The sequence below is a fragment of the Pezoporus occidentalis genome, unplaced genomic scaffold, assembly GCF_034315485.1.
Source record: "Pezoporus occidentalis ecotype Australia unplaced genomic scaffold, CSIRO_AGI_Poc_V1 ctg11, whole genome shotgun sequence".
NCBI classification, from domain to species: Eukaryota; Metazoa; Chordata; class Aves; order Psittaciformes; family Psittacidae; genus Pezoporus; species Pezoporus occidentalis.
Window position 1 is genome coordinate 2,018,986 of NW_026912886.1, and position 12,388 is coordinate 2,031,373.

Below are 12,388 nucleotides of genomic sequence, written 5' to 3' on the forward strand. Positions count from 1 at the left end.
CCTGCCTGACCAATTTGGTGACCTTCTGTGATGGGGCTACAGAACTGATGGACAGGGGTAGAGCAGTTGATGTCATCTACCTGGACTTGTGTAAAGCATTTGACACTGTCCCACACGACATCCTTCAATCTGATGGATGGACCACTCAGTGGATAAAGAACTGGCTGGATGGCTGCACACAAAGAGTTGTGGTCAATGGCTCAATGTCCGGCTGGGGACCAGTAACTAGTGGTGTCCCTCAGGGATCGGTGTTGGGACCTGTCTTGTTCAACATCTTTGTCGCTGACATGGACAGTGGGATTGAGTGCACCCTCAGCAAGTTTGCCAATGACCCCAAGCTGTGTGGTTCGGTTGATAGGCTGGAGGGAAGGAATGCCATCCAGAGGGACCTTGACACACTTGTGAGGTGGGCTGATGCCAACCTCATGAAGTTTAACCATGCCAAGTGCAAGGTCCTACACCTGGGTCAGAGCAATCCCAGGCACAGCTACAGGTTGGGCAGAGAAGAGATTCAGAGCAGCCCTGCGGAGAAGGACCTGGGGGTGTTGGTCAATGAGAAAATGAACATGAGCTGGCAGTGTGTGCTCGCAGCCCAGAAAGCCAACTGTATCCTGGGCTGCATCAAAAGGAGCGTGACCAGCAGGTCGAAGGAGGTGATCCTGCCCCTCTACTCTGCTCTTGTGAGACCTCACCTGGAGTATTGTGTGCAGTTCTGGTGTCCTCAACATAAAAAGGACATGGAACTGTTGGAACAAGTCCAGAGAAGGGCCACGAGGATGGTCAGGGGACTGGAGCACCTCCCGTATGAAGATAGGCTGAGAAAGTTGGGGCTGTTCAGCCTGGAGAAGAGAAGGCTGCGTGGAGACCTCATAGCAGCCTTCCAGTATCTGAAGGGGGCCTATAAGGATGTTGGAGAGGAACTCTTCATTAGAGACTGTAGTGACAGGACAAGGGGTAACGGGTTAAAACTTAAACAGGGGAAGTTTAGATTGGATATAAGGAGGAAATTCTTTCCTGTTAGGGTGGTGAGGCACTGGAATGGGTTGCCCAGGGAGGTTGTGAATGTTCCATCCCTGGCAGTGTTCAAGACCAGGTTGGACGAAGCCTTGGGTGAGATGGTTTAGTGTGAGGTGTCCCTGCCCATGGCAGGGGGGTTAGAACTAGATGATCTACATTTCCTTTCCTTTCCAACCCCAACCATTCTATGATTCTGTGACTCCCTAGCTCATCACTGAACAACAGATTTTCTTTGGGCTAAGAGATTTCCCAGATGAGAAACCCTGCAGATCAAGAAGCAACAGGCATGGTGGGGCAGAGGCTGTTAACAGCAGCTGACCCTTAGTGAAAGGGCAAGTGAGCTCTGGTTTTCTCTGAGCAGGAAAGAGTCAAGATTCAGCATCTGACAGCTTCTGATCAAACAACAGGGCGTGAATGGCTTCAGAGTAAGGACAGAGCTGAGCTGCATCCCTGATTTCTCCTTCAATGAGAAACTACATCTGTTTTATCAAGGATATAAGAAAAAAAAATCAAAAAAGCCAAAACTTGCCTGTTAATGAATTTAGCCGCTAGCTCTGTCAGTGAGGGGTGAAATGACCATTTTTCTGGGCAGTGGAAGAGGAAATCATGTTGTGAGTGCTTGTTGCCATGACTCCTCCCACAGAGTATTTTAGGAAACAAACATTAAAATGTTGAAATGAATAAAGAACTGAGTGGTGAGGGGCAAAACCTATCACCTTTAGGTAGAAGCCTACTGCTTCCCTTTACTAAATCACAGAATCATAGAATGGTTAGGGTTGGAAAGGACGTTAAGATCATCTAGTTCCAACCCCAATGCTGTGGAAAGGACATTAAGATCATCTAGTTCCAGCCCCAATGCCATGGGCAGGGACTCCTCACATTAAACCATGTCACACAAGGCTCTGTCCAACCTGACCTTGAACACTGCCAGGGATGGAGCATTCACTACTTCTTTGGGCAACAGAAGATCTGGGGGCTTCCACTGAGATGTAAATGTTTTAGCACTTTCCACAAACTCAAACTCTCAAGTTGTCAGTTATCTTCAGAAACAGTTTCTATTCCTACACCAGTAGCGGTTTACTAGGGATTATTGTTTTCTTCTTGCGGACTATATTCTCCCTTAGAGCAAAAGGGATACAGCCACAGTTGGTGACCTTGAGCCCACACGTAAACTTAAAGAGCAGCTTTGGCTAAATGAATTTATGTACAGCATTGATGGAGGTGCCAGGGCAGTGGTGCTACACTGCAGAATGCCTTTGCTCTTTTTCCTAAGGCACTGTACTGTCCATATACTCAAAATACTTGTATGTTTTGGTCTTCAATGTAAACAGCGAAGGGTCATTTGCTAGTGCATTAGGTGCAGATAAGGCCAGTATGAGTGGAGCTTGCCAGATGTGAATGAAGAATGGAGTACACGTAACAGAGCAAAGGCAAGAGATAAGGAACAGGAAATGTAATGCAAAGTGAAGAATTTGAGAGATTATTGCTGGAGTTTTGCATCATTCACAGAATATATTGTCCTTTCTTTCTCCTTCTGCGGTAGGTGGCAAATATGTAATGGGAGTGTAAAGTAAGCAAAATAGGTTTCAAATCCTTGGTTTCAGGTTTGCAATTGAATCAGTTGTTCAGATGCATGGCTCTGTCTGTGTCACACTGAATTAATTCTATCAAGTATTTGCATTCTTCTCCCTCATCTCCCACTTCCACTCTCAGTACAGTCTAATTTAGGAAATTGTGAAATCTTGTGTGAAATCCGCTTGTGTAACTTTGCGCAGCAAGACTATAGCAACAGCATCTCAAGTAAGCTCCAGATTATACATGAGTATTTGTGTCTCGTTTTAAGGACACTTAGCCAGTGGAAAGAAATTGTAGGCTGACCTTAGTACCTGGAAGGTGGAATTAGATCATGCAGTAGGTACCATTATTGCCAATTGTCTGCTGGTATAAAGCAGCTTCAAACCAGAGTGTGTTCTTCCAAGGGGTGCTGACATTAGGAGGTGGATGGTACCTACGTAAGCCTTTTCCTATTACATATATTCTGGCACAGCTAGAAACTGGAGAATTAAAACATAACTCGCAGGTGCTGCAAACCCCAGCTTTAAGGAATGTTATATTCTATAGCATGTGCTGTTGGGTGTGTGAGACTTTCTGAGGGTTTGTTTAAGGAGCAGCTAAAAACTTTGGCCAAAGCCCTAGCATTGTGACAAAGTGGGTGCTCAGCTGTCAGTGTGGTGACAGGCAGGGCAGCAAGTGCATTCATGGTCAAGGCAGCGTGCTGTTGCAAAGGCTGGAGGCATATGATGGGTATTGCTGGAAAGTATACTCTGCTTGAAAAGCACCAGCAGTACCTGGAGGAAGGCCAGTGTCTACAGAACTAGGTGAATAAAGTAACCAGTCACAGTTGCAGTCAAATGGCTGAAGATTGTTCTTGCCAATGCCTTTAAGTATGGAAATCTCCCCCTTCAATTCCCCAGCTGTGTAATGTGTTCTCTTTGTGTTTTCTGCGCTATGCAGTTTAGTCTAGCACTAGCATTGGAGAAAGTCACTAAGTGTTCAGGGCTATTTGAATGCTTTGGGAGTAAATGGCATGGGGAGGGGGTGCTTTTCAATCTCTGCCAGGTCTCTTTTTTTCTCATGGATCAGAGGTGATGCAGCTCATCCTCATGAAAACATCAGTTCTCCAAGAGTGCTAGTGTATCCATCTCCGCTGCTTCTGACTCAGTGCAGTGAAATTGTATACCAGGCCCATTGTCTAATTGTTTATCCACTCCTTGTTTCTAAAGCTGAGATGCTGAATAGATGCGATTCTTTTAGCTCTGGTTTCATGCCTCATAGCAAGCATATAATTCCTGCCATTTGCTTCAGTTTTACTCTTGTCTGAAATCTGAATGTACAGCACAGGGTTTTTTTACATTTCTTTTTCTCCCATGGGACAGTCTCATTATGCAGGTTCATATTCACCTTTGGACTGGCGTCAGGTAATTTGTTGTGCTGAATTTTGGAAGTATCGTAGTCAGTTGCACTCATGATGCTTACATCTCATGTATGGATGAGCTATAAACAGTGGAAAGCATAAATTGTCAGCTTGGGGCTGTTGCTGTTGTGTGAGGCTTTGTATGAGTGGAGGGGCATATGGAATGTACTTCACAAACTTTATTAACCACTACAGAAACTTGTGTTCCAGCCACTACAATACAATGGTGGGTTTAGTGAATCTGACCTCTGAGAACTTGGGTAGAGATGTTCAGGGACTTTTGCTTGGCCAGAAGGTGCTTGGGATTTAAATTGTGGGTAGTATTTGGGAAGTGATTCTTCTTCCCAATCTGCAATATAAAGCCACAAATGCAAGAAGAGCTGCTCAACTCGTGATGTGTTTTCACTTCCTTTTTTATTGCCAAACGCTAGATCTGCTGGTGAATCTCATTCTTGCCATCTCATTCTATGTCTTGAGGGAAAGAAAATCTTAAACTCTGAAGAGCTTGCATAATACTCAGCTACAAAGTGAGTTCCTGGGAGGTTCTTCTGTTAGGTTTGCTGCTTATTTTCAGTTGGTAATTTCAAACAGAAATGTTCTGAGGCACTCTCACACATGTGCTGTAAGTCCAGTGTTTTTACAAGTCATCACGTGGTTCATGGATCATGTTGCAGATTGGATCCTTTCAGGATGTGTCACACCATGTTCTTTTCCCAAGGAAGATGATTCTTTCAAGATTATTCACCAAATTCAAAGTGCAAAAGATAAACTGAGCCCAACCCTTGAAAAAGAATCGGGGCAGAGAGAGATTCTGTTGATTTCTTGCCTTCTCTACTTCTCTGAGGCAAACACCATGTATCCTTCAGCATAACATCTTAATGGTAAACGATGCCAGCTAGTAGAAGACTTAGTGATTTTCTCTGAGGAAACATTTCAGAATTCCATGATCTTCAGCAGAGTTTCCCAGACTGATTCCAGCTGCTGTCCACTTTGGGCCACACGGTTGTGTCTACCAGACTCATGAACCCAAATATTAGAATAAGCAGTTATTTCTGCTTGGTTCTGATGAGATAATACCCATACTTTGAGATTCACTGGGTTAGACTAACTTTCTAATTCAACTGACCAAATATTAGAGTTTCAAATGGGCAGTGACCACTTGGTGTTTGCAAATACAGTCTGCACAAGTATATCTCTTCAGTTAGTGTAGAGGTAGCGACTGTAATTGAGAGTAGGGTAAACTGGCTTTCTTCATGAAGGGGGTAGGCACCAGTAGCATAGTAATTCAGCTTCTTGCATGTATATGTCCTAGTACTTGATGCAAACAGGGGCATGAGGAGGCAGACTATCTCTTTCAATAGATGTCCTACTCTCCTTCCTTGACCGAATTACCAAAAAGTAACTACTTTGCTTGGGAGCAAATAGGTTGTACTGTTGCTAATATCCCCATCAGCCAAGACCATCGCTAAACTTGCAGAGCCAAACTTTAAATACACCCAGTAGACCGTTTCTGAGAGAGAGCATATTTTGTTTTCCCAGTAGCCAAACATTTGGAGAGTGGAGGGTAATAGAGTGCAAGTGTTTACTAGGCTTTTGAACTGCAAGCTTTGTATAGCTGTAAGAAAGTTACATAAATACCAGGTAGACCCTCAAGTGACTTTTAATATCTTTATTTCAGTTGTCAGAGACTGGTGCTGTGGGAGGAAGACAGCAGCTACAGTAACACTTATTTTTCTGTTCTTGTGGTTACTCTTCAGGGTTAGGCAATGTTTATTTCCCAGCATAACTTCTCAACAGCCTTCTTTCAGAAGTGTCAACACGTGCAAATAAGTGTTTGAGGACTTACTGGTACCATACCTAATGGCTGGTTACTGTCATAGTTTAAGCCCAGCCAGTAACTCAGAACCATGCACTACTGCTGAACTGCTACTGCTGAACCCAGGACAGTTACACTTCTGTTTTTCTCTTTTGAGTTCAGTCACTTGTATGTTGAAGGCTAAAAAGCCTGAAAAATTTCACTGCAAGATGTATGCAAACTCAGCGGTGTAGTTAGTCTTCTTGTTTTTTGTCGCTAAGCATGCATTGTACTGCCTTAGCCCTTCATTTGTGTTGTGGTTTTGTGTTAAGACTAAAGATTTGTAAATGAATAGCTTTCATAGTTTCAAACCCAGTAAGACTTCCTCCAGCCTTGATCTTCCTTAAAACCACAAGAGGCAGGAGCTTCATATCCGTGCAGAACAAAAGCATATCTTGTTCTAATACTTTCATTTAAAACCCATCAGTCTTGCTTGCGTAAAGGCAGACATGAAACCAATCTGTGTTTCAAGGGCCACTGCACTCTGTACTCCACATAAACAGTGAAATGTTTGTGACTGTCACTGTTTCCCACTACACTGGCTTTTCATTCACTTGCTGATCAAATCCAAGTTTGACCTCTCTGGATGAAGTACTGCCCCAGTAAAAGGGCACTAGTAAAACCCACACTGACTTAAGTGAGGCAAAGGATTTCAAGTTGCCCTCCACAGGCTTGTTGGAGCCTGTCTCAACGACCTCTTCCTGTATCTTTGCCTCCTGGATTCCTCATCTATTTTTAAGTCTCATGCTTTTTCCTGAGCCTATTTTAACTCTGTTGTTGTACCATTTAACCCCTGTGGGATATGAAGTTTGTGGGAAAGAAGCCGCATATTAAAAAAGAAAAATAAAAATTGGTTAATCTACATACCTCTCTAAAGGTTTCATGGCACAGGACATGCAGAAACCCCAACAAAGGTCACATCTGAGTATTATGTATTTGTCAGCAGCTGTACTATGAACTGATTAAGAAGTATTCGGTAAGGGTTTCATACTGTGGCTGTCTGATCACTCTACCTGTGCTAAAGCCTGGGCAAAATACATAACTTGAGTTAATGGCTATGATTCAGTGTTTGTCCATAGCTCTGAAGTGTTTTACTCACAGGACATGTACTAGTTTGGGCTTGTTGAGTGGATTCTATTCCCTCAGTCTATCAGTCTATGCAATGTCTTTGTGCAGTGCAAAAGTAAACAATTTCAGGCCTTGGATCTCTTCAATATGTTTTATGCTAAGGATTCCCCAGAGATTCCTATGAACTGCTTGAACTTGTTGTCTTACCTTTTATTTCACCTTGATTCACTTTTATCCAAATCCCGCACAAAGCTGGAGAGGTATTTAATAAGAATTAAGTCAGACTTTGAGGTACAAGACAGCAAACAAAAAGTTGCAAATAAAACAACCCAATTCTATTTTAAATTTAGCAACTAGATAGCTCTCTAGTGGCTTAACCTCTCTGCTATGCAGAATCCTAACTATATATCTCATCTGTGGGAGCCGGGAATTAGCATTCATGGCAAAAATGTCTTCTAAGTGCTTTCATTAGCTCCAAGTGACATTTGGCTTTTCTTTGGAATTAAGTTTTGGGGTGCAAGTAGGAATTATATTGATGAGTGACTTCCTGTGTTTCAGACAGTGATTTCTCACTGCAGGGTCTGTCGTCATTTGCTTGCTGCTTTGGTGTAGTTCAGGAAGAAGCGGCCAGCCCTCTAGCATGGGGTGAAGGCTGTGACAGTGCTGTCAACAGTAACGACATTGTAATTTTGGGTTTGGGTGATCAATTTGCATTTTAAATGATCTTAATATTGGAAGATTCACAGAATGCTTTGGGCCAAAATTGCTCAGGTTTAAAGCTGTGAAACTCTTGCATTCAGCAGCATGTCTTTATGGTGCCTGATGGATAATGTTTTCAGAATGGTGAAAACTATTTTTCTTACAAAACATGTTTAAAAGCATGCAAGTTTAAAGTATCATTTCCATTCATCTGTTTGCTTATAGACATATTTGATCATTATGCTACTTGAATGTAGTAAATGTGCTATTAAAACAATGAAGTCCCACTGAAGATTGTACCTGCATATGTACTTTTGTGAGTAAGGTGGTAGTAAAGCCAGTAGGTGCCCAGTCTCATGTGTGGCCTGTGGTAGGTCATTCATCTCAACTATTTAAAACTTTTCTGTTCATTCTGGACTTTTTTTTTGGATGCCCAATTGGAGGCTGATAAATCCAATACAAAAGTTGTATGGATTCCCGCTGGACCTGAGGTGGTCTGTATATCCAGTGTTTAGCATTCCCAAAACTGCAAAATCTAAAGCTAAAGGGCATTGTGGTAAATGTTGGGTTTTCCATTCCTACCTTCCCAGCCTCACCTACAATAAGAGGGTAACATCACCGTTTCTAATCATGCTGCAATGTCACGTCATACCACCTTGAGTGATGATATTTCTTTGAATTTGCTGGTACTGCAGTAGAAACTACTAGTTACAGGTATCAAAACCCTGGAGAGCAAAGAATGTCGTGCACATTCTTTAATGTTGTAAGGAATTGCATTCTCTTGCTAGATTTTAGTTCACCGTTGACCATTTCTTATCAGTTTGACAGGCTCCAAACAGCTCACATAGCTCGCTTATTTATATATATATAAACACCCACAGAGACACAGATATCACTAGACTGACTTGGCTTTTTTTGGTTCATTAGTTCTCTTTTTTTCTTTTTTTTTCCTTTTCTGTTTTTTTTTTTTTTTTCCCTGTTGATCTCTCATTCAAAGTTGTCTTCCACTGTTCCTATTACCTTTGGCATCATTTCTGTGTTCAGAAAGGTTCTTGCAGAAATCCTGAATGCTTCTTGCCAATCATAACGCCCAGTCTCCTATCCTGCCATTTGGTGGAGTTCATCTTGTAGAATACTGTCTTTTTTTTAGCTGCATTTTTTGCATGTGTTACCTTCCTCTTACAGGCATGGAACTTGCTGTGCTGAGCCTGCTTTGTACGTTTTCCTCTCATGCAACTTGTGTGCTCTTTTTTTATGCACTCACTCAAATCCGTGGAAGTTGTGTATTGAGGAAGATTCAAAGCCCCACCATAAATTATGCTGGATAAATCATGCTGGATTAGAGTCTTTGCTACTGCTATTTAAGCCCTTGCTGTTTGCAGTTAATTGCTGAGTATGTTACTATTTGTTTCATTGAAATTGTCGGAGAACAGTCACACAGCATGACTGAACTCAGAGTCATTTAGCACTTTGTCCTGGGTTCAGCAGTAGCAGTCATTTTTTCTCCTTCCTGGTCACTGGTGCAGCACTGTGGTTTTGACTTTTGGCCTGGGAACGGTGCTGATAGCACCGATGTTTTTCGTTACTGCTCAGATGTTTGGTCTGGCCAAGGACTTTCTGAGCCACATGCTCTGCCAGGGAGGAGGAAAAGCCGGGAGGAAGCAGGGACAGGACACCTGACCCAGACTGACCAAAGAGGTATTCCATACCACAGCACGTCATGCCCAGGATGTAACTGAGAGTTACCTGGAAGGGCTAGGACTGCAGGGTTGGACTAGGTATTGGTCAGTGCTTGGTCGAGCTGGTGGGGGGGAGTTATCAGTCGGTGGGTGATGAGGTGATGTATTCTCTTCCCTTGTTATTTCCTTTATCATTATTATTATTGGTGGTAGCAGTAGTGATTTGTGTTATACCTTAGTTACTAAACTGTTTTTATCTCAACCTGTGGGAGTTGCATTCTTTTGATTCTCCTTCCCATCCCTCCAGGAGCAGGGGGAGGGAAAAAAAGGGGGGAGTGAGATAGCAACTGCATGATTTATGGCTGACTTTGTTTAAACCACAACACACTTAAGCTATGGTTTTGTATGTCACTTGTCAACTTGTGAGATTTACTTCTGATGTTGTGGAAAATGTCACACAATTAAATAGACTGCAGACTGTTACCTTAGAAACCTGTTGATGGTCTTGGTCTTGGAAGGGACCCACAGTGGACAAAGCATGTTGACTTTCTTGACATGTAAATCTATGAATTTAAGGAGGGAAACCAACTCTTGTAATAGAGTAAGGCATGTCTTTTGCACATCCCGAAGGTCACAAGAACTGGTGCAAGATGTGGCTACATCCAGATAGTAGAATCCTTCCTTCCTTAAATACATGAAATTTAGGTATGTGGATGTATGCATCATATAGTGTCAAAACATCAGCAGTAATAGCAGCTGAAGTTGAGCTAGAGGAAAGGTGATGGAAGATCCTGAAAGTGCAGTGCTTTCTATTTTGCTAGAAAGTCTAGCAAGGGAGGTTCAGTGCTATAAAGCTCCCCCTCCGTATCTTCAGTATTTGTGTGGATGTCAAGCTAAAAAGAAGGAAGACTGCTCTTTTTATTTTTTTTTTTCTTTCTTAGGCATGTGTTCTGGCTTTTGTCTTTTCAGTGGCACCATTTTCCACTGTTTAGTTGTAATCAGTGAATAGGTTCTCCTTGAAATAACCTGGCACTACAACAGATGGATTGCAGGGTTGTACAGGTAATCAGGTGAATAAATGCATGCCCATTGGTTCAGATGGTCAGCATATACAGTTTCCCATAGAAGCCTTCAAGGCCTTCTCTAACAGTCTAGCCAAAATGCTATCTGTGTAGCCAGGGGGAGGGTGTTTAAGGCTTAGTTACCCAGAGGGTGCTGTGTGGCTAGGTAGCCAGAGAGGTGCAGAATTGAGTCTGCTCCCTTCAGCTTAGTCGAAACAAGGCATGTTTAGATGTCGGTCTGTGAGAAGCATGGTGATAAGCAGCAGCAAGAAAGTGGAGCAAAAGGCGGCACAATTACTGCAGACAGATTAAGCTATTTGATGTGAGAGAGCAGAAAGTTTTATTGCTGCTGCAATTAAGTTAATTTCTCCAAAAAATAACAGTAACCCTGCTAAGTATAAGACAGCTAAACACTCCTGAGGCAAGTGCAAGATTTCAGTTAGTGGGCACATTGAGTTAATTTTGTTCTCATTTTGGCTTCTAATTCTGATGGGGCTGGAATAAGTAGGAAGAAGGGTTGTAGTCAGCAGCTCATGTCAAAATGCTGTGTCCAGGCCACAAAGTGAGGACTTGCAGAAATGCAAATGTTGCTATGTTATAAATGAAGTTACCTAGCAATGTTTAAGGTTGACTTAATTCAGTTACGTGAGGTCAAGGCTAGCAAAGCCCTAAAGATTAAATGTAGAGAAACAAATCTTGTGGCTTGCTGAGAGTGAGGGAGAGGTTGAAATGGACAGTTCATGTAGGATCCTGGTAAAGTAGGTGCATAGCTACCTGCAACTGTAGTCCTTTCCTCTTCTGAGTGACCTTCTGGAGAAAATCACGTGGAACTCCAAATTCAAAAGTGTACATTAAAGGTGTACTGGATGCTCACCGTTGTGAGGGCAGTGGCTGGGAAGATTGAAGCTCTTCTGTCTGGTAGAGTTTGACATTAGAGCATGTGTTCTGTGTTCAGAAGTGCAAGGTAGTACTTCTGAATTACATTGCACATGCTACAGCTTTCTTGGGTGTTAGGGGATTTACTCGCTTTTGAGGACAAAGAGGCTTGAACACTGAGGGCTTTGAAGGTCTTTATTTGTTTAGGTTATCTCAACTTTCTAAATTACAGTGAGGATCACATGAGAGGGGCAGGCTCTCCTCTTCAGACACTTTACTCCTGAGAAAATCAACACCCAGCCAAGTGGAAATTTCCACTGCTGATGTATATACCTGACTGCAAGTAGTATTTTGTCAGTCAGGCCCACTCTAGGCACTGGTATAGGGAGAGATCAAGCTACAGAAACTTTTGCCGCTTGGTCTCCAGATACATTCCTCTTTACATTTCTCACTGCCAGAAATGAGGGAGTACGTGAAATGCGGGTGCTTTTGATGCCCATTTCCAGTATATCCGTGTTTACTGTGCTCATTCTCAGCAGACTGCCTGGAGTATATCTAATATTATAGCTGCCAAAACACGAGGCCCCCAGGGGAGTCCAGCAGAGCTGGCCCAGACTCAGAGGCAGAGCAGGGGAAGACACGCAGAAGCCCCAGCCAGCAGCACAGCCGGGATGCCCCGGGAGAGCCGGAGCTCTCTAACGTGACCGAGGAGAGGACTGCGGGGTCCACCGCCGCAGCGAGAGATGCGCGCAGCGGTGGGACCCGAGGCGGCCTGGGCTCTGCCGTTGCCCGTTTAAGCGTGCGCCGCCGCTGTCCTCGGGTGCCCCTCGCGAGCCTCGCCCGCAGCTGCCACAGCGCTATTAATAGCGGGACGGGGCGGGGCGTCCCGGGACACGCGATGGGCTGTCCTCGCGCCGCCCCGCGCCTCCGCCGGTTCCGCGCGTACCCGCAGCCACCAGGGATCGGGACCGCGCCTTTGCCGCGCTCCCAGCCCGCCGCGCTCTGCGCCCCTCCCGGCCCCAAGCCGCTCCCTGCCCTCCGCGCTCTGTCCTGCTCCCCCCACCCCGCTGCTCCTCGCTCCGCTCCCCTCCCGCCGCGCTCTGTCCCGCCCCGTGCCGCTCGCCGCTCTCTGCTCCGCTCCCTGCTCGCCGCTCCACAA